General features: G+C 47.8%; 1 protein-coding gene and 1 non-coding gene across 3 annotated transcripts in view; both read left to right on the top strand.

Annotated features, from left to right (window-relative positions):
- The window catches only part of LDLRAD3 (low density lipoprotein receptor class A domain containing 3), a 242,096-nt gene that overhangs the window by 23,823 nt on the left and 195,527 nt on the right, over window positions 1–22,746 (top strand). The gene's annotated exons all lie outside the window — the stretch shown is intronic.
- TRNAR-CCG (transfer RNA arginine (anticodon CCG)) lies at window positions 11,408–11,493 on the top strand. Its single transcript has one exon. It is a non-coding gene; the product is annotated as a tRNA-Arg (tRNA).

Genomic DNA, 22,746 nt, shown 5'->3' with positions numbered 1-22,746 from the left:
AGAAGTGAAATTGTTGAGTTGAAGAGTTAAGCGCATTTGATATTTTGATGGTTATGCTTAATTGTCCTCCAGAAAGTCTGTTCCAATCCCCCCTCCCCCTTCTGTAAACGAGGGTGCTGGTCTCCCCACTGCTTTCCCGCCCACTGTGTTACCAGCATTCTATCACAGTTAGTGCCTTATTTTATTTCTCTTACAATGAGTGAGCATCTTTTCAAAATGATCTTTTCTTGTTGATGTGGAGGAGCTACTTTGATTTCTTATTATTTGTAGGAGCCATTTTGAAGGAAAGTAGCCCTTTGTGATACAAGTGGCAGATAGATTTTCTCACTTTAGTTAGATTTATCGATCCTTTCTAGATGAAGAAATTCTCCTGGGTTTTCATGTCACGTGTAGGCCCTCTGTGCTCCAGAGTTACGTATTTAAAAGCTCCTGTTTTCTTCTTTTGATTTATTTTTTCATATTTAAATCCTTCACCCATCTGGAAGTTATTTTGGTGTTATGTGTGAGTCAGGGATTCAACTTTATTTTTTTCCAGGTGGCTATCAATGCATTCCATTCATTTATTGAATAGCCCCTTCTTGCCCCGACTTGATTTGCATTAGTTTTTTATTGCCGCATAACAATGTCACTGCAAACTTAGTGTTTTAAAATAGCACGTATTTATTGGTTCATCTGTGGTTCAGAAGACAGGGTGCAGCATAGCCAGGCTCTCTTCAAGGCTGCAGTCAAGGCGTCAGCTGGAGCTGTGGTCTCCTCGGAGGCTCGACTGGGGAAGGATCCATTTCCAAACTCACGTGGTCGTTAGCATTCATTTCCTCAAAGGTGGCGGGAGGAAGGCCTCATTTTCTTGCTGGCTGTCAGCTGGAGGTGGGCCTCAGTTACTTGTTCTGTCCCAACACAGCCTTTTGGTTCATCAAGTCAGCAAGAGAAAGAGGAGCCCTGTAGTCTTCTCTAACATAATCGCATACATCCTGTCACCTTTGCCTTCTTCCATTGATTAGAAGCAAGTCATGTTCAGGGGGAGATGATCACACAAGGGCTTGACACCAGGGGGAGGGGGAGACTGTGTAGGCACCTTCTTAAGAGCGTGTCTGACCTCCTACCTTCGTTTTAGTTTAAATTTCTATGCATATTTGAACCCATTTCTGAAACCCCACCAGCTTTCGAGGAGTGGTAGAGGAAGAGAAAGCTGCATAGAGATGGGGAGGAGGTGCCCATCTTTTCCGACTCCCTACCTTGAGCCTAACTCACCCTGGCCAGTTGTGGACCGTGTATCTCTGAGACGTTTGGCGGCTGGCTTCATTCCATGGCTGAACTTGATACGAAGGCTGCCTGCTGCCTTCACGTCCGCACTCTGTGTCTCCAGGCTGAGATAACCTATCGCCGGCCTGGGCGCACATTTACAGCTTCACTTCCATGCCCTTGAGCTGGAATTCTGTGTTTTATTAGAGATTATGTTCATATTGGTGAATATTGCCTTTTAGCCGCACCACTGCCTCTAGATGAATTCAAGTGTGTTGTTGCAACCTGAAAGTGTTATTCCAGTAGAATGCAGAAATAGGATAAGTTGTGGGGGGATGAGAGATGTTGATGGATTGGTACCAGTCCTCTTCCCTGGGGAGCATGAGTATGCAGAACAGGCCTCTGGAAGAAGGATGGGAATCCTGGCAGCTGTGTTCTCTTCATACTTCCTTAAGCCTTAGGTCAATTTTATTACCTGTAGTTTCTGTCTCCACCCCCCCCCCCCCATCCCAGTATCCCATTTCCTTTCACAAAAGTTGTTATGGACCGATTGGTCTGCTGCGAGTAGAGGATTTAAATAGTCATTAAAAGACAATGGGGAGGGCACCCGGGTGGCTCAGTTGGTTGAGCATCCCACTCTTGATTTCAGCTCAGGTTGTAATCTCATGATCCCGAGACCGAGCCCAGCATCAGGCTGTGTGCTGACAGCACAAAGAGCCTGCTTGGGATTCTCTCTCTCTCTCTCTCTCTCTCTCTCTCTCTCACTCTCTTTCTACCTCCCCCACTCAAAATACATAAATAAACATTTTTTTAAGTGTAAAAAAAAAGATGATGGGTATAGCCACAGCAAGCAATATATGCAGTGGTGTGCCAGTGTGGTGTAGTCTTGGGCACTGAGCTGCGCAGGGTGGACAGGTATGAGGATGCTCTCATTCATGGTGGCGGGGGGGACTGGAACCTGGCCGTGGGCCAGGGCAGAGGGGGCTGGCCTGGAGGAAGAGGGGGTAATGAGGGATTTTTTTTCTTTAAGTGGAAGGATGTGACACTAAAAAAGAATTTTAGTGTTGTTTGGGCATGCTGACGGGGTAAAAACTTCTTAGAACAAGTAAGGGATTGAATGGCCAGGCTCAGGAGAATGGCTGTTTAGAATATGCCTTGGCAGGGCTGGAGAATCAGGTGATGCAGAGTGGGGACAATTTTGCTATCAGGTAGGAGGAGTCAGAGGGCTTTCATTTCCCAGAGTATAGGGTGCTGGCGGGGGACCCGAGCCCAGGCCCTGAAGGAGAAATAGGCTGGTCCCAGAGTTGCGGACCATGAGGGTTGACTGAAGTGATGTTGGCAATAAACCTGCCAGGCGGTTCTCTAACGTTGTTGCCAGTGAATTGTAATCATGGTAGAAGTTGAACTTGGAAGTGTATGCAGTTGGATCCTCTTGTCCCTTCACAATCGAGAAAAGGATTGTTATAGGGATTAATTCAGTGGATCCAACTCTTTCAGAAGTGTGGATGGTCAGTGTCCTAGTAGGAAAAGGAAGGTTGGTGGAGATGACCCAGGACTTCTAGGTGGTGGGGCTGGAAGATTTCTCCCTCACAGCAGGTGATGCGGGCTGGAGGGTGGGGTGAGGAGCCTCTGTAGGGGGAGTGTCTACAGTAGAGAGGGGTGGGGGTCTTCGGAGAATGGATGAGTATGTTTACAGGAAACAGACATAGATGCCACCAAGAGGGAAGGTGTTGATATGTCTGTGTACACTCTTTTCCCTTTTCCTGGGCCAGTGGGTGAATTTTATTTCATTCATTATCAAACTTACTATGTTCCAGGCATTGTGTTAGGCACTTGGGGATACTGAGTTGAATAATGCCCAGTCTCTTCTCTCCAGGAGCTCAGTGTAGTGGGGGTGCGAAAGACACTTTGAAGGATCTGAGACAATGTTGGAACAAATGGAACTTCTCCTGGAAGAGTCTGTGTGAGTTGAATTCTGTTGTGTGGCAGGGTGGACAGTGACTTCAGTGGTCTGTGTGTGTGTATGTGTGTGTGTATGTGCATATGCATGCCTGTGTGTGTGTGTGTGTGTGTGTGTGTGTGTGCGCGCGTGCATGTTTAGTTGTATTGCTTTGGCTTTTTATTCCTCTTGGAGTCTTGGAAATATGTGTGCTTAAATGTATTTATAAACGTGTTTTGTTTGGGTGCTCTCAGTCTATTGCAACTCAAGCCAAATTTAGTAACTTGATTTATAGCATGAAAATTCCATTACTCAGGTATGTGCTTAGCCCACTGAGTGGCTTGTAGAGCTTTCTGGATGTAGGTGATTCAGAGGGGCTTGGTGGCTCCAAGTCCTCAGGGGCCCAGGCTCCCTTTCTTACACATTCCTCTGCTAGCTCCTCCATGGCCCAGAGCGACTGCTTGAGTACCAGCCACGTCATCTGAATTCCAGCCTGCAGGAAGGAGGAAGACCCTAAGTGGAATGAGCTCCTTCTTGCAGCACCTGGGTGGCTCAGTTGGTTAAGTGTCCGGCTCTTGGTTTCAGCTCAGGTCATGATCTCACGGGTTTGTGAGTTCGAGCTCCATGTCGGGCTCTGTGCTGACAGGGTGGAGCCCGCTTGGGATTCTCTCTCCCTCCCTCTCTCTGTCCCTCCCCTGCTTGTGCGTGCTCCCTTAAAATGAATAAATAAACTTAAAAAAAAAAAAAGAATGAGCTTCTTCTTCTCAAAGGCCCTTCCTGTAAGTCACATACAGGACTTCTGTCTATATCCCATGGGCCAGCGTGTAGTCACATAGCCACCTTCTGCTACAAACGAGAGTAAGCACTGTGCTGAGGTCACATTGGGAGCCCCCTTAGTGATTACGGGAGGAGAAAACACATCACAGGGGGTATATATGGGAGTTCATCACGAAGGGAAAAAGACCATGGACTAGAGTTTTACTTCTGAAAACTTGTTTTAGGGCAAGAAAGGGTACAGGGGTAGATGGCTTCACTGGGCTAGTACGGTTCAGGAAACATGCCTCATCCTCCCAAGCAGCTCTGAAAGAAGAATCACAGGTATCCTGGAGAGGCCAGGTGGGGAGAGCTCCCACGTGACCCCTTAGGGTGCATGTTTCGGGAAAACCGGCAGCAGTATCCAGCCAGAAGCCCCGCCCCTCCCTCCGCGTCCACAGTGGCCACTCTGTGCTGTGGATGCCAGTTTGCAGGGCTGCAGCCTCTCATGTGGGCAGCTCCATGGAACGTGTTCCAGAGCGAGGTCTGTTTCTTGATTCGTGATGGCTGACTACCCCAGATGCGCCGGGGTGATGCAGGGGATGCTGGCCCCTTTAAAAAAGCTAGGTGCTCATTTACATTTTTGGGAGGAAGCGAAATGGCCCTGAGGCACGTCCCCCAGTCCATCAAAGGCAAAGATCCAAACTGTAGCCCTTTGTGAACTGGATTCTGCCTGTCTCCAGCCTCATCATCCCTGGAGGTTTGCCTACCTGCAGTGCAGAGCTCCTGCACCCAGTCCTTGTCCAGGGCCGGGCGGTCCAGGGCAGAGCAGCCTCATCCTTTGTGTCTGTAACAGTCACGTGATGTGTGGCCCAGACTGATGCCCGTTGAACGTTTTCCTGCTTCCATCGGCTCTTCTTGGCGTACTAAGCTCCTTGGTTCAGTTGGGGCTGTTTCTCACACATCTTTGGGTCCCCAGCACTGCTGTGCTTGGCACCTGTGGCCGGACCCAGTGCCCTAGACTTGAGGGTCCCTCTGCGTGTCAGTCCTGGCAGGGTTTGCCATGTTTTCACAGCCTCATGGTCTTCACCTACGCGGAAGGTACCTGGAGCGAATTACTAAGCGGGCAAAGACTGTTAAAGGGTAAATTGATCACTTGCTGAGCCCTCGAGAGTCAGCTCATCGAAACATTTAAATTTTAAACACCCACACTCAGAACTATTTCTCTAGCCGTCCAAGTGCCTTGGGTTAGGGAGAGAGAGGAGTTCTTTTAGCTTAGATGCTGCTTTTGCGTCAAGCGGTTTAGTACTGAAGCACTTTTTCTTAAATTTTTTTTTTTTCAACGTTTATTTATTTTTGGGACAGAGAGAGACAGAGCATGAACGGGGGAGGGACAGAGAGAGAGGGAGACACAGAATCGGAAACAGGCTCCAGGCTCTGAGCCATCAGCCCAGAGCCTGACGCGGGGCTCGAACTCACAGACCGTGAGATCGTGACCTGGCTGAAGTCAGACACTTAACCGACTGCGCCACCCAGGCGCCCCTGAAGCACTTTTTCTTTATCCATTCGTCCGTTGATGGACACTGAGGTTGCCCCCGTGTCTCAGCCATTGTGAACAAAGCTGCAGTGAACATGGGGGTGCAGATATCTTTTTAAGTTACACGAGCGTTGGAATGGTGAGTCTCCAAGCTTCTGGTCCGTTTGTTTTAGGCAGTTGCTGTTCTTTTGCCTCTTCTGACGGCCCTGGGATAAGCAAAGTTATGTTGAGTCGGGTTAGCTCAGGTTTTTCCTAGGTGCCGTGCGTGAAAGAGAATTTATAAGCTATACTGGGCCTTGTAGCTCTGTGCAGAGAAATAGGGAGTTGATGTGATACCTGGGACAAGGTTCTTGAGTCAGCGGCTCTCCCCTGGGGAGGGATCTCCTGGTCTCTTGATTCCAGCCTCTCTTGCAGGTTGATGTGATACCTGGGACAAGGTTCTTGAGTCAGCGGCTCTCCCCTGGGGAGGGATCTCCTGGTCTCTTGATTCCAGCCTGTCTTGCAGGTTGATGTGATACCTGGGACAAGGTTCTTGAGTCAGCGGCTCTCCCCTGGGTAGGGATCTCCTGGTCTCTTGATTCCAGCCTGTCTTGCAGGTTGATGTGATACCTGGGACAAGGTTCTTGAGTCAGCGGCTCTCCCCTGGGGAGGGATCTCCTGGTCTCTTGATTCCAGCTGTCTTGCATCTGTTTTGCCGGGTCTGTCCTTGTCTTCTTCCTTCTTCTTTTATTTTTTTAAATGTTTATTTATTTTCGAGAGAGAGAGTGAGCGAGCGTGAGTGAGGCGGGGAGGGGTAGAGAGAGCGGGAGAGCATCCGAAGCAGGCTCTGAGCTGACAGCAGAGAGCCCCGCTGCAGGGCTCGAACTCACAAACCATGAGATCATGACTTGAGCTGAAGTCAGATGCTTAACAGACTGAGCCCTCCGGGCGCCCCTCTTGTCCCTTCTTGTTAGCTAGCTGTTTATTGATGTGGAGCTTTATCAAGACTGTTACGGAAAGGTCCTATATCGTGGGGGACGACCCCATCAGGTGGAGGCCCGCGCTGGCTGTGAAAGAATTCACCCGAGGCAGAACAAAGGGGATAGAAGTTTATTGAATACACTCACTGCACAGGAGCAGCAGGCAGGACAGCAAAGGAGAGACTGTCTGCCAGGAGACAGTGGTGGGGGGCTGTAGTTACGGGGGAAGTTGAGGAGGTATGGGAACATATGGAATTTTCCGTTCCCCCCCCCCCCCCCCCCCCCCCCCCCCCCCCGTGCTGCATCTGAGTGTAAGTAGCCCATTGGCCAGCAAGGGCTTATGGATATTTTGAGGTGGGTCACCTGATGGGCCTGTTTGTATTCAGCCCAGGGGTCACTGGGGGCCCTTCTACCTTACCCTGGTTTCCACTGTTCAGTTAGTTGAGCATATCCCTTCTCTAGGAGTGGCTATGCTGGCTTTAAATACTGTTGTCTTTAAAATAACAAGGTGATCGAGATTTTTTTTTTTTTTTAATACGGAGCCTCTTAATTGAGCCTTAATTTCCACGGAAGTATTTTTATAAGATTTATAACCGTGTTTAGTTGCTTTGTAATGGTTGCTATGTCAATTTGCATAATGCTGATTATCTAGGCAGTCCAAAGTCATTTATGGCTATGTCTTCATTACCAGGTAGTAGATATTCTCCCCATTCCGTTGCTGGGGAAATTGAGGCTTCTTATAGAGAAATATTGGACCCATAGAAAGTCAAACCGCAGAGGGAATTACCACCAGGGCTCCCTGGCATTTGTCTTACCTTTTCGCCATTGACTTTATCTGGATGGGCAAGGTCGTGCTGGGAACTAATCTACTGGTGATTAGTTGGTTTGAGTTACTCCTTTTAGAAATGGCATCACTGTTTCTCTTTATGTATATGACATGGAAATTCTCATTCACCTAGCTCCCCCCGCCGTGAAGGTTAATGAAACAATGTGAGGTTTGTTAAGCAGTTTGGGAGAATGACAGCATGAGGAATGTTATGTTTTTAATGGTAAACTTGGGCCCTTCCACTGGGCCTCACGGAGGCGGTTTCCAGCTTCCCAAGTGTGGATGACACAGGCTGATAAATCCCGGTCTACTTCCGTTCTGTCTAACCCAGCCAAGGACTTCTTGCCGAATATTCTCCCACAAACCAGATGTTTTGACATAGCTTGTTACCAAACTGCAATTATTAAATAATAATCTGTATTGTTAAATCATTAATGAAAGACTTTATATCTGCGAGAGATTCCTTCGGAAGGGTGTAGTTATTGTTACCACACTAATGTGTTTGAACAGAGACATTTGATGTGCCGAGCGCTGGGCATTTAGGCGAGTGGACGCGTTTGGTTGGCCCCTTTGAACTAGCCCTGGGAATCTTTGATGTTCCCAGCCACCAGGGACCTCAGTTTGGAAGCTGTTGATGGAGACCCTAGGGCCACTGCTGACCCCAGGGGAGTCCATTATCATTCAGGTTCTGGTTTTCATATTGGTTGGGAAATTTCATATAAAAAAAATCTAGAAAATCATTCTCTTGGGGTTCCCATGGTCTACTTAGAGCTATGACTGGTTCTTTCCCCCAAGGTCCAGAGTCATGAGGTCACATGGTGGGGAAATACAGGCATCAACGGAAGGTGGAGTCAGAGGGGGGGAGAGTGACAGCTCTGGAAGCAGAGTGACTTGGGACCAGACCCAGGCTGTTTCTCAGCAGTGTCACTTTAACCTCTCTGATCTCAAGTTTCTTCATCTGCAAAATGGAGGCGATATCACCTCAGTGGATTATTGTGAGGACTAAATGTGGTAACATTTATAAAAAAGGGCTGTCCTGGGCTAGCACCCAGTAGGCTCTCAATATTATTAAGAACAGAAAGTTACTCATGAAGACCTAAGATTCTTTGGCTGGTGCACCTCCTGTTGAAAGATTGGGTTCTTATATCCTCGTATTTTTCTTTTTTTTTTTTTAATTTTTTTTTTTTAACGTTTATTTATTTTTTGAGACAGAGAGAGACAGAGCATGAACAGGGGAGGGGCAGAGAGAGAGGGAGACACAGAATCCAAAGCAGGCTCCAGGCTCTGAGCCATCAGCCCAGAGCCCCATGCGGGGCTCAAACTCACGGACTGCGAGATCGTGACCTGAGCTGAAGTCAGACGCTTAACCGACTGAGCCACCCAGGCGCCCCTATCCTCGTATTTTTCCAAGAGTGCCCCTCTCTCATGTTCTTTTAGATAGTCCTAATACTGTGACCTTCACCCCCTCCCTCCATCCCTTGGGAGGAGAGTCTGTTCCTGCCCTTTCCTAGAAGCCTGCAGTTTGCTAAAACCACTGTTGTCACAGACAGCCCCCTGGCAAGATGGCCTTGGAAATCCCTGAGTGCGGGGCATCCCCCACCGAGTTGGCATTGCCCTAGCTTCACCCGTGAGCCAGACTCAGCAGTAGCCCTGCTACCCAGGCTGGGATCATGGTGTGTGTGGGGGGGGTATTCAAGGCACGTGTTGGTTGCATGTCAGAAAATCTGCATTTTCTACTCTTGGTTCTTCCATCGGAAGCTGAAGAAAAGGTCCTTTTTTACTTGGCTTCATGGCTTGTGAGTTGGAGCTCTTTGGTCCTGCCTTCGTCGGTTTTATTTCCTCAGCTGTTCTGGGTTGCAGTAACTAGTCCCATGTTTGGGGCCTCTTTTGTAAACTCTTTTAAGACCAGGACCATAACTACTCTACGTTGGACATATTGGGTTAAATAAAATGTATTATACCTGTTCCTTTTTACTTTCTGGCTACTAGAAACATTTAAATTTACATATGTGGTTTGTATTGTGTTTCTTTTTTTTTCAAGTTTATTTATTTATTTTGAGAGAGAGAGAGACAGAGTGAGCAAGCTAGCAGGGGAGGAGCAGAGAGAGAGAGAGAGAGAGAGAGAGAGAATCCCAAGCAGGCTCTGCACTGTCAGCACAGAGCCTGATGCAGGGCTCGATCTCACAAACCATGAGATCATGACCTGAGCTGAGATCAAGAATTGCACACTTAACTGACTGAGCCCCCCAGGTGCCCCTGCATTGTGTTTCTATTAGACAGTGCTGGTTACAGCCCTCTCTCTGTCCATTTAGTAAACTGCATGGACCCACCTGGGTTACATGGCTGGGTTGAGGGTTTGGGGTAGAGGGTGGGCGTGAGGTGCTCTGAGTGGCTAGCGTAGACCCCTGTAGTGAGGTGTAGTGAGTTAATGGTGGGTCCCCCCAGAGATTCGTCTACCCTGAACCTGTGAATGTGACTTTATTTGGAGAAAGGGTCTTTGCAGTTGTAATGAAGTTGAGGATCTTGAGAGGATACCATGCTAGATTATCTGGGTGGGCCCTCAGTCTAATGACATTGTCCTTATAAGAGGAGGAGACACAGAGAAGAAGGTCGTGTGAAGACAGGCAGAGGTTGGAGGAACGCCAGGGATTGCCAGCAGCCCCCAGAAGCTAGGAAAGAGGCAGGGATGGATTCTCCTGGAGAGTCTCCAGAAGGAAGCACCCTATCAACACCTCGATTTCGCACTCCTGTCCTCCAGGATTGTGAGAGAATGACTTCTGTTGATGTGAGCCGCCCAGCGTGTGGTCATCTGTCTCAGAGACCCTGAGAAGCTCACCCATGAGGAGGTGGCACCCCACTGTGTCTGATGGAGGCAGGGAGGAGTTCCCTGAAGGGACCGGAAGAAACCAGCGCAAAAATGGGCTGGGCTGTTAAGCTGTCGCTGTCACAGACCCCTGCCCCAACCTATAGAATTTATTCTGGGTATCAAAAGTGATGGCATATACAAAGTGTCTGCCTTAGTTTCCACAGCGAAGGAAGTTTTCGTTATTACGGTGGAAGGTGCTACGCCACTCTCCTCAACCTTGACGATGAGATGGGGGCTGATTGTGCCAGTGATGCTAGTTAGTAGTCTGGAGACCCTTCACGTCTGGGCATTTTGCGGGTGTCTTGTGAGGCCATCTGCCAGGTTTTTCGGGTTATTTCCCCTATTTATTTTGTTGCATGGGGAAGAAAGAGGAGAAGTTTGCTGATTCTGAGGGGTTTTTCCTGCTTGGTGAGAAATCTGCTGTCTTTTTGGTGCTCGCTAAATACTTGAATTGGATCACTCCATTTTGGGGCAAATGGTGTTATTCTCTAGTTTACCTAGAGATTTTGGGCTCCCACCAAAAAGTTAGAAAAGGCGCTCTCATATTACTAATTGCAGAATAAACATTTCCAGCCCCATGTGCAGCAGACTTATTTGGCCAGTATTTTATGCTGGTGGGGAAGAGAAAGAGTATTTGTTGACTGTCCACAGTACCCTCCGGCAGTTTTGTGCAATCATTTTCGTTAATTTCTCACGCTAGGCCTGCAAGGTAAGCGGTATTGCCCGATTGATAGATATACTCCCGGGGGGGGGGAAGTGACCTGTCCAGGGGACACGTGGTAAGTGGGAAACGGAGAGTCCCAATCGAGCCAGTCTTGCCTTTTCTCTGAGAAAATGGTGACACGGTAGCAAAATGCGTAGAACAGGTCATCTCGGCTGGTTCGGTGAGGTGGGCGTTGTTGGGGTGGGTTGTGGGTGGTGAGAAAGTCTGTGCCCTCCCCTGCAATCCTCACACTCTGGGAGACTCGGAGGCACCTCTGCATAGCTCATTTTGAAAATCATTGTTCCTTACTTGATGACTCCCTCATTCACCCTGTGTCTCTGATTCTGCGGGTTGTCCATTGTGTTTGTCCCTTCAGTTATTAACCTTTAGCATTTTGAGGTTTTCATTTTAGATGAGTCAGGCCATGTAGCGGGCCCCATGGGAGAACGTGTTTCTGCAGATTCTGTAAGTTGGCCTGCTGAGGTGGTGGAACTTTCTGGAGAATGGGGTGGTAATGCTGAAAGTCACTGGGGCCTTTTAGGGGCACCTGGGTGGCTCACTTGGCTAAGAGTCTCTTGGGGCGCCTGGGTGGCTCAGTCGGTTGGAGCATCCGACTCCGGCTCGGGTCGTGATCTCACGATTCGTGGGTTCAAGCCCCGCGTCGGGCTCTGTGCTGACAGCTCGGAGCCTGGAGCCTGCTTCGGATTCTGTGTCTCCCTCTCTCTCTGCTCCTCCCCCACTCATGCTCTGTCTCTCTCTCAAAAAATAAACATTTAAGAAGAAAAAAAAGAGTCTCTTTTGGCTCAGGTCATGATTTCACAGTTGGTGAGATCAAGCCCCGAGTCAGGCTCTGTGCTGAAAGCTGTGGAGCCTGCTTGGGATTCTCTCTCTGCCCCTCCCCTGCTTGCGCGCTCTCTCTCTCTCTCTTTCTCTCTCTCAAAGTAAATAAATTTTTAAAAAAGTGGGACCTTTTAGTGCCTGGGCCCCAGTCAGGCTCTGGGTCTTGGAATTTAACCAGCTACTTTATAGTGGTATATGCTCACGCAGAGATGTATGTTAGAGAATGTGTTAGTCACGGTAGGACAGCTCTTTGCTGCAGTACGTTTTCCCCAGTAGTCCAGTGGTTTAACACAAAATAGCCTGTGCTTCACTTACACAAAGACTCTGGCAGGAATCTACTCCTCATGGTGACTTTGTCCCGGGGTTGGCAGGACTTGTCAGGTGCTGGTTCTTCTGTTCTTTACCCTGAAAGTGATAGGAGTCACTTTTGTCCGCCTTCTGTTGGCCCACACCAGTGTGGGCTGCCCGGCCTGGGAAGTGGGGGCAGTGGGGTGGTACAGACGGGCCTGGTGGTATAGACGATATGGACGGGGGTGAGTACCACTCTGTGCCACGGAGCGCACAGAGAGCATGCCTGTTGGTGATGGGTTCGCTAACTCCGAGTAAGTGCTCAGGCCCATTTGCTTGAGAAAAAAATGAAGAGTCAGGGGCTGTATTTCTGTGAATCTTTTACTGGCTCTCTTCCTCACACCTTCTCAGCACTCAGCAAACGTTGGCTGAGTTGAATGAATGAGACATTTAAAATCTGGGTCCGATGGGCAGTGCTTCTTCCCTTAGACAGAGGTTCAGGGTCCACGCTGATCCAGGATGACCTCTTCTTCACCTGGTTACATCTGCAAAAGAACCTCTTTACAAATAGGTCCCATTCATAGTTACTGGAGGTCAGAACTTGAACATAGCTTTGTGGGGCAGGGACACACGATTCTACCCTTTACAGTAGTGTAGGTAAAGGATTAACACAATATGCACACATAGTAGGCCCTCATTAAATAATAGTTTCCATTACTCTTCTCAAGACAGTGCTTGGGAAAACCCATATAGACCTTTGAGGTTTATAGTGTCAATAAAACGAGAGCATTTTCTGTTGTTTTTGATAACGCATAGCTCTTATTTGCAATATGATGTTCTTCTAGGGCATGTATACGAGATGCCGTGCATCTCAATTACAGAATACGTTTGGCATTTGGATTTTGAGTGACTTTAGCCCAGTGCTGTCGGTTTCCTTCGGGCACTTTTGTCTTGCTTAACGGTGCAAAACAGAAAATGCACACCAATGGTTCCCCAAAATGAGGACTCTCGTTATTGCTTCTTTTTTTTTACCTCTGGGGCCCCAAACTGCAGAAGCTTATTTACTGCAAGGCAATGAGGGCTCTAAATCTCCCGCCTCCATATATTACATTCTGTATTACACTCAAACTTGGTGCAATTAATTGTGGCCAAGGCAGGGGAGACAGGAAAAACCTATAATGGTTTATCATATTTTGCAGGCTTTGTGAGGGCCATAAATTTAAGGCATATAGGAATTGTATTTATTCTTTAGATTTCACAGATTTGTCATGTTCCCTTTCTCTGAGGATGACAAGTTCTTTAAGACAATGGAGTCTCTGGTTTTGAAATAGAAAGAGGGGAATGATGGAGATGTTCTCGGTGTCCCAGATGACCACAGAGTCCTTGCTCTCAAGCTTCTTGAGTTTCATGCCTGTTAATAGTTAAATTATTAATGCAGGTTTGCTAGTGGAGGGAGTTGCTTTTGACCATCGCCTCTCCTCTAGTATCAGCTCTTTTATAGCTGCAGTTGTAGGAGTCAGATTTCATATGGAGCAGTTTATAAATTGAATAGCGTGTGTGTGTGTGTGTGTGTGTGCGTGTGTGTGTGTGTGTATTGGAAAGAGCCTGTAGTGGCCTCTCACTGTGTCTTGTGAGTGCCCTTGTGTCTGAAACCTTGCGTTGTAGAAATTTACATCTTGGAATTCGACCCAACTTGGAGCTGGCTCAAACAAGGAAATTGACCTAATACTGAATTCTGCTGATAGTTCAGCAGCTTCTGTCAGCAAGGAAATGGCCCCTCTCCCAATCTGTTTGGACAGTGAAGTTGCATATTCGTAGGGTTGAAATTCTTTGAAATGATAGGTTCTTGAAGATTTGCCCCCAGATTCTCTGGTGGCCGCATCAATAAGAATGCAGCTTTGATTTGATGATCTTTATTTTCTTTCCTGAAGCAAAAGTCCATAGAATTGATTAAAAAAAAAAATCTCAGAATGATGTAGTTATCCCTCAGTAACCCTCTAGGCCCCTGGCATCAAACTTTTTTGATAGTAACCCAAAGAAACACATTTATGTGTGTACACAGACATTTGGACACAAATGGTTCATTGCTGTGTTATTCATGACAGCCCCAAAGTGGTAATTACACTGCTGTCATCAGTGGATGGATGGGTAAATAAATGTATTATACTCATGCCATGGGATATTATACAGCCATAAAAAGGAATGAAGTAATGATACATGTTGTATCATGACCGGACCTTGAGATCATTATACTAAGCGAAAGAAGCGAGACACAAAACACCACATGGTGTATGATTCTGTTTATATGAAGTGTCCAGAATAGGTAAATCCTTGGAGACAGAAAGTAGTTTGGTGGTAGCCCAAGCTTGAGAAGAAATGGAGAGTGAATGCTGATGGGCATGTGGTTTCCTTTTGGGGTGATGAAATGTCCCAAAACCAATGTGGTTATGGTTGTGTAACTCTGAATTTACTAAGAGCCATTAAGTTGCATACTTTTAAGGTAAAAGTATGGGTAAATTGTATGGTATGTGAATTATATCTCAGTCATGCTGTTAAAAATCACATTTATAGGGGCGCCTGGGTGGCTCAGTCAGTTAAGTGTCTGACTTCAGCTCAGGTCATGATCTTGTGCTTTGCAGGTTCAAGTCGCATGTCAGACTTTCTGTTGTCAGCACAGAGCCAGCATCAGATCCTCTCCCCCCCACCCTTCCCCTCCCCTGCTGCATCTCTCTCTCTCTCTCTCTCTCAAAAATAAGCATTTTTAAAAAAATCACATTTACATTGCAATCTAGATCATCTATATGAAGCTCAATCAAAACCTACTCTTCTGTGTCTATTACACTCTGATCGTTTCCAATCTCTTCCATTCAATTTCTTTAAAAAGTTGCTGGCTGTTTCCCACCAAATTAATTTTCCATAACCTGTACATTGATAGATTCCTCTCCATTTTACAGATGAAAAAACCGAGTCCCAGGGCTTAAGACGTGGGTGCAGGGGTACCCAGTGTATTAATGACCAAGCTGAGACTATAAGCTGAACCTTCTGACACTCAGGCCCTCTGTGCCAGCCCAGAGGTTGGGTGTTCTTTTTTAAAAGATTAAGCAGAATTTGGGGTTTAAAAAAAGGTACCGGCAATGAATAGCCTCGTTGTAAACACCTTCACATGGAGTCTGGAGTGGTTAGGAAAGCTCAGGACGTGGAGAGGACTGATTGCATGGTTTTGCCTTGGGCACAGTATTCAGTGCGCCTACACCCCATGGCCACAGCTTATGCGGGGGGGGGGGGGGGCATCTGTTTAGGTTTCAAATGAAGATTCTATTTTCTGAGCGTTGTGGGGTAAACACTTGAGAAGTTTCTGGCTGTTATTTAGACTCCCTGGCTTCTAGCCCTTCCGCTGCAAGTAAAATTCGAGGTAGGGATTGATAGAAAATTGAGTAAGTACACACAAGGAATTAGGAGAGAAGGGGAGCTGGTGTGTCCCTACAGCTCTTGGATCAGCTGTTTGGTGCCAGTGAATTGTCAATGAACACAGCACAGCCTTGGCCAGAGATGCAAAGACGAGAGAATTTTCTCCGGGGAAAGGATGGGGAGGGAGGGGGAGGGCAGAGGTACCGAGAAGGGCCCGGTCACTGTAGGTATGTACTGCATTCTCTACAGGGTTCATTTCTGAGTCTCTAGGAGCTGATTCAGACCTGCTGTCCCCTCCTGTGGCCCTTGAGAGGCCATTTCGTGGCCAGGGCTATGTTTTTTTTTTTTTTTTTTAATAAGTTTTGCTCAACATTTGGACAGAACACCGTACCTCCTTGGTTAATAATTATTTGCATAAATACTTGCTCCTTCGTCATGGGACCATCTCCTGGGTTAAAAAGACTCACGTGGAAATAAAGGTTTTCTTTAAAATTTTTTTAAAGTGTATTCATTTTTCACAGAGTGCGAGCGGGGGAGGGGCAGAGAGAGAGGGAGACACAGAATCCGAAGCAGGTTCTAGGCTCTGAGCTGTCAGCACAGAGCCTGACCCAGGGCTTGAACTCGCGAACCATGAGACCATGACCTGAACTGAGGTTGGATTCTTAACCGACTGAGCCACCCAGGCACCCCAAACATCTTATTTTCTTCCTCCCCTTATGAATGGAGTGCTGGTCAAAGGGTCCACCTCAGGAAGAGAAAATCCTGTCTGCGATGAGGGGTCCGAGCTGGAGGTGGGAGGTGGATGGAGGGGCAGCCCGTCCTTCCACAGGGTTGGCCTCCAGCAGGGCTGTGGTTGCCCCCCTTGGTGCCTAGAAGGGAAATTCCACCATTGGCTGGGTTTCCTGACTGCGGCCAGAGCCCCCTGTGCGCGTGGCAGTGTGGGTTGAGCTCTGGTTGACCAAGAACCCATGTCCGTCCTTGCCCAATTGAGAAAGCCAGGGGCCAGGAGCGTGACAAAGAGAATCAGAGCAGCAGATGTAAATAATACATAACAAAATAGTAATGATTAACCTTTTTTGGTGTAAAGCCTCTTTCAAACCGTGCCACCTTCTCAGCGGGAGAGGCTAAGATGCTCCCAGCTCTGGCTGGCCTGCCTCCAGGCCCAGCCCCTCCACATGCTCCTGTGTAACCTTGGGAATGTGGTGTCACCTCTTTCAAACCTCAGTTTCCTCATCTAGCACACCGGGACAGTCATATGCTTGCCTGGAGGGATGACAGCCGACTGGCATAAGGTGAAACATGACAGCGCATAGCCTACAGAATGGCCTCTATTCCGTGCTCCAAAATGATGGCTATTTTTATGAGTAGGCAGCACCTTTCCTTATTCCCATTCAACAGATTGGGATGCTGAGGCACAAGTAGGTTGTACGGCTGGCTCGAGGTAGTTGGGGCCTGTCCGACCTTAGACCTCTTTTTTTTTTTTTTTAACCCATGTTGTCCTTGTGAGTCATCTGATGAATGGCTGTAGGTGTTGAGCTTAGGGAAGACAGGGTGGTGGGTGGGGGTCTGTGCTGCTTATTCAGATTTCTGGTCTGCCCAGAGGGAGTTGACTCTCCCAGGTGACCTCAAGGATGTGCACTGCAGGAGGGCCATCACACAGCCCGTAGGAGTGGACCTGTGTCCCTCCCTTCCCTCTTCCTCTGTTCCGGGCATTGCTGAGGCTGAGGTGTTTTCCACTGCCCTTTTGAACTGAAGGACTCAGCTGACTTCTGGTTGTGCAAATTCCTTTGTCTTCCAGTTTCAGTATGCGTGTGCCTTCTGTTCGTTTTGTCTGTCGGAGATTGTAATCTGTCGTGGCAGATAAAGGCCCTTTCCTTCCCTCCCTCCCTCTTCTTTGATGCTGGCACATTCCTCGCGGCTAATAAGTATTGGATGCTCCCAAGAAACAGAATAAACACATTTAATACTGGATTGATTCTCTGAGGCCTTCCCGCCCCGTCTCCTCTGGGCTGGAGCATACTCACTCTTTGTCAGTCTTGCGCGCTCAACTGTGCGAGGCTTAGAGCCTGTTGGGCAAGATGATTAAAAACAAAACAAAACAAAAAAACCCATCCTGGAATGAACCTCTGGAGACGATTACCCTGGGTTCCCTTGGAAGATATCCTGTGTGGTTCCAGGGTGGTGGAAGACGGGAGTCTTGGGTGCGTGGTTTGTTTGCGAAGGCTGCCGCGCTCTGAGTGGGGCCTCGGTCTTGTGGCTCGAGGAATCCCGCGGCCTCTGGGTGGTAGTAGTAAAAGCAGTTTAAAGCAGGCTCATTACTGGACCAGTTATTGCTTTTGTTCAGAATGGCCCATCTAAGTCAGGCCCTATTAAATACAGCAATTTAACTGACACTTAGCGTCTTTAAGGAGATAAATTATCCTTTGGCCTGGTCACCTCCACTTTGAAATCTGATCATTGGTACGGGCCCTGGGAGAGTAGTTCAGGCGGATGCGTTTGCTCACAGAAGCCACATTTCAGTCATTTGTTCAGGACACATTTACTGAGGACCTACTCTGTACCTGATACCCCTGTAAAGCCTGGCTATGTGACGTGGGCCCTGCTTTTAAGGTGCTCACGGCTTTTGTTCGGGCATGAAACATGGAGTGAGCACCTACTGTGTGCAGAGCCCCATGCCTGGCGTTGTGCAGGAGACTGAATAACGGCGGCAGGTGCGTACCGGTGGGGCCCTTACCTTTTGTGCAGAGGGCCGCCGTGGAGTCATTTACCTGGGCACAGCCTGGAACCGAGTGTGCGTTGTGAGAGAGGTGCGGCAAGTGCCGTGAGGGTGGAGGAAGGAGCCGGTCGTTCTGTGGGCTGGAGAGAGGAAAGCTTTATGGCGGAGGTGACATCTGTTGATCTTTGAAGGAGGGCCTCTCTGATGAGAGGAACTTAAAGCAGGGCTCCTTCTCTAGGACGTAGACTGGAGCCAGCAGCCTCCCCAGACTGAGGCTGCGCCTTTGCCCATCTCTCTTGACAACTGCATGGACGCTCCTGGGTGTTCTCGTTTGTGTGCCTCTTTGCACGCCTGCTGTGTTCTCACCCTCCCCACCCCTGCCTCCAGGCTTCAGTGCACACCATCCCAGCCCCGTCTCCCTCAGTCTCTTCCCGCTCAGCTCCCGTGTCTCGCTGACCCACTTGTGCCCTAATCCTAAAAACCCTAAGGGAGGAATTTGGGCCGCCTGTCCATGTTTTCTGGCCACGCCCTGCATGCCGCTGGCGCCTGGCAATCCCATCTTGGATTCAGGCTTGCCTGGCTCAGGCAGCAGTAGTCAGGGTCCGGCACAAATGACTATGGTGACCGGCTCATCATGCGCCCTGGGCACGGCAACATCCAAGAAAGGTGGGTCATGTGTCCTTTGGGTCCAGCATTGTCGCCCGAGAGAAGATCTCTGCAAGTGCCTGTGGAGATGTGTGTGAGATTGTGCACTGCAGCTCTGTTGGCAGTAGTGAAACATTGGAGAAAGTCTTGTTGACCATTTAAGGAGACTGAGTAAATAAATGGCGGTGCCATCACAAACTGGAGTGCTATCCAGCGACGACAATGAATAGACCAGATCTTCAAATGCTGATACGGATAAATCTCTAAAGAAATTTCGAGTGGGAAAGAGGAAAGATCTATATGGTATGTGCCACTTGAGTTTATTTTAAAACTAGAAAAACTGTATGTCTGTCTACCCAAGTAGTATCTATATATCTGTATATAGTGAGTGTATGTAGGTGCAAAATTATATATGCACATGCATCTGTATGTTATACATGGGTGTATATATACATATATAACATACATATGAAACATGCACATACAATTGAGTTATGCATGTGTTGTAAAAGTAGTAAACAGAAGATACACGCCGGGATTGTAGTTACCTCTGGGATGACGGGGTGGGAGGGGCCTCTCAACCATCCATCTCACTAGTGTTTTATTCCTTAAGAAAGGTGAAATACGGCAGAGTATTAGTATTTGTGAATTTGGTGCTCTGGGTACATGAGTCTACTATGTTAAAATCCCTATTTCTTCATATGTTTGAAGTATTTCATATCATTAAACAGTATGTTTACAGAACATGCGATTGATTATGTGGGATGTCTGGGACGTAACTTGTGAGGAGGAATGTTCTGGATGAAACACGTAGAAAGGTAGGTGGAACCTCGGTCATGCAGGCTCCGAGGCTTGCAGCCAGTGAGGTTCTGGATGTTGGAGTTGGGGAGACTTGACGGGCGGACAGTGACGTGATCGGTCTTCAGCGTGAAGAGTCGCCGTGGGGGAAAGAGCCCGGGGGCCCAGAGTTCGGGTATGAAGTGGTCCAGGCAGAGTGGGTCAAGGCCAGACACAGGAAGGAAGGGGAGGATGAATCTGAGAGCCCTGAGGTGAAGCAGCAGGACCTGGTGAAGTCAGGATGTGATGACCACATTCTAGTGGAGCCCTGGCCACTCCAAGGGAGGATTGGCTGTGGAAGCGGTACAACTGGTTTAACCCGACCCCGGGGCTGAGGGTTGTAGCAGGTCAGCGGTACTTCCTCTGTCAGGAAAAGTGGAGGAAAAGCAGGTGCTGGAAGAGAGCTTGGAGAAAACAATGGCTCTGAGGAGAAGGCGGCTGTCTCCCAGAGTCTGACTGGTCAGGTATGGAGTCTATAACGTTTTGTGATTTGAGCGTCATGTGGACGTGTGCTCAAAATGGAAAGTACCTACTGTATCTCCAAGTCACACACTCGATGTCACTCACTACAGAAATGTCCTGTGGAGGAATTCTTTAAATAATAGGCTCCGTTTCTGCATTACTGTGCACTGTCTTTATCAAAAAAAAAAAAAAAAATCTTTTAATTGAATTATTAGGTGGAAATGGTCTCTGGGGAGTCAAAGTGCCACCTGCTTTGTATGACATTTGGGTTCTGTAATGGTCTCTGTTCCCATGAAAATTGTGAAAAATATCTCAGTGGGACTTCCAAAAAAAGAAAAAAAAAAAGAAATAAGATTGTGGAAAATAACTTTTATTGCTGTCGTTCCTGTTATTTCTTGTTGAAAATTCAGTTAACTGGAACGAAGAAAATAAAAATCATCAGTGAATCCTACTGTTCAGAAAGAAACTGGCGTATCCTTCTTTTGGATACTTTACGTGTGTGTGTGCGGGTATGTAGTTTTTATACTTTCTGTTTCCATCTTAAATGTGCTGAAGATTTTTCTATTTATTAAAACATTTCTATTTTATTTTTTATATTTTTAACATTTATTTACTTAGAGGGAGAGAGAGAGAGAAAAGAGAGTGCACATGTGTGAGTGGGGGCGGGGCAGAGAGGGGGAGAGAGAATCCCACGCAGGCTCCACACTGTCAGCTCAGAGCCCGATGCGGGGCTTGATCTCACGAATGGCAAGATCATGACCTGAGCCGAAATCAAGAGTTGGATGGACGCTTAACCAACTGAGCCACCCAGGCGCCCCGAAACATTTCTATTTTAGTGCATCCTCAGTCTTCTCTACCCCAACTCTATCGTTCAGAATAATTCTTATCAGCTTCATTTCTGTGGTCTGTATTAGGAAAACAGTAGACTTCTTCGTTATTTGCCTCCCAACTCAGGATGGTTATTCTAGCAAGAATTGATTGTTTGGAACCCCACAGTGCCCCTCTTGACTGGGCTGCCTTTCCTTGAGGGAGAATGCTTCCACAGCCCTGCCCCCAGTACTTCTAAGCTTGTTGTAATGGCTGCATTGAATTCCGTCCAATAGATGTTCCGTAATTTATTGCTCTAATTTTGGGCATTTGTGTTGTTTCCAAGTTTGTGTTTATTTTAAACATCGTCGTGGATAGCATATTTGTAGCTATTATTTGTGCACATCTAGTCATTTCGGTAGATTAAAAACAATTCCCAGAATTTCCACATCCATTTGTGCTCCCTCAGCATTGAATGGGCACAAGTAGACACAGTTGCCTTAGACTCGGTCCTACGGGCAGGGCCCCAGAGCTTCCTGCCTTGTGCGTATGTTGTCACTGTCTTCCTGTGTCATCCTTATCATTCATGCCATCAACAACGAGAGTCATAGCTGGTACCATGTTGTTCTGTTAGTGCTACTGCCCGGACCAGAGAGGAGCACGTGAGGTCGTTTCACTGAGCTCCATGGATGCCCTCAGTTAGCATCATCTGCTGCTGCCCCCTCACCCCCTTTTTTTAAACCTCTTGGCTCTTTGTCTTAGCACCCACCCTGGGTCACAGTGGGTCTTCCCAATCCAGACTGGGGAGGGCCCCCCAGAATGCCACCTAGCTGTAGGATGGTTAAGTCTGACCTCACAGAAAGGGCCCCAGGCGTCCAGAACTGTGGCTCTAGATAAATGGCTTTCAAATGATTTTTATCTTTGCCTTTTTAGGTGGGTCAGGGGCCCCTGTGGTGCACCAACCCCACTGCTTCCCACTTTTTATAGAAATGAATTAGAGAGGGACCGCCTAAGTGATAAGGTAGTATTTATACACCCGAATCTCACGGTCATCCTACAAATTTAAGGTAAGGGCAGCCATTGTGCATACCAGTGTGTCAGCTTTATTCATTAGGCTTCTGGTAGAAAGTAATCTTGCACGTGTTATTAGGTTACCATACACATTTTTGTTAGGTAAAGCCATACACATTTCCAATTACGACAAAGAATGTGCAATTTCCTGGAGTCAGGATTGAGGTCATAACCTTGAGTGCTCAGGAATTCCAGGTTTAATTAATCCACCAAATGATGATTACTAAGAGGAAATGTCCTATCAATATTAACCGCGACAAGACGGCGGTCTGGCTGTGACACGTCACTCTTGTCAAGCCCTTAAATCTTAACTTATCTGGTGGGTCCAGGCAGTGTCTCTCATCGGGGTGAGTGCGTCCCCTCTGGAAGCCAGCCACGCTGACTTCGGTCCCGCCTTCTCCGTAAGTGCACACTGCACGCGAATCTTATGGAACTTACTGGGTTGCTTTTCCCCAGCACTACCTGTGTTTTCTGAGCCTTGCTTCCCTGCTCCAGTGAAATCCCTTCGGTCAGGAGACCCGTGAGCTTTTTCCAAGCAAGGTGGTGTCAGAGAGATTTCATTTTACAGTAAAAAGAGTCCTTCTTTGTCAGGCTTCTTGGAAGGAATGGGCTGTTTTCAGCGCCTTTGCCTTTCTTCTGAGAAGTCACACTCCAGGGAGGGAGCCATTATCTTAGTTCAGCTCAGATCGCATTGCCTTCCTTTGGACTGGAGAGCGGAGGACCCTTGATTGTAGCCCCGTGGCATTGTAGCCATCGAGAAAGAGCTCATTCTAATAAAGCAGAAGGAGAAGTGCATGCCAACAAACTTGAACCAAAGCCAGCCACCGGTGTCTACTATAGCTGTGAC

The sequence above is a fragment of the Panthera pardus genome, unplaced genomic scaffold (genome assembly GCF_024362965.1).
Source record: "Panthera pardus isolate Hobbes unplaced genomic scaffold, ASM2436296v1 HiC_scaffold_12, whole genome shotgun sequence".
NCBI classification, from domain to species: Eukaryota; Metazoa; Chordata; class Mammalia; order Carnivora; family Felidae; genus Panthera; species Panthera pardus.
This window is presented reverse-complemented; position numbering and strand designations above follow the sequence as displayed.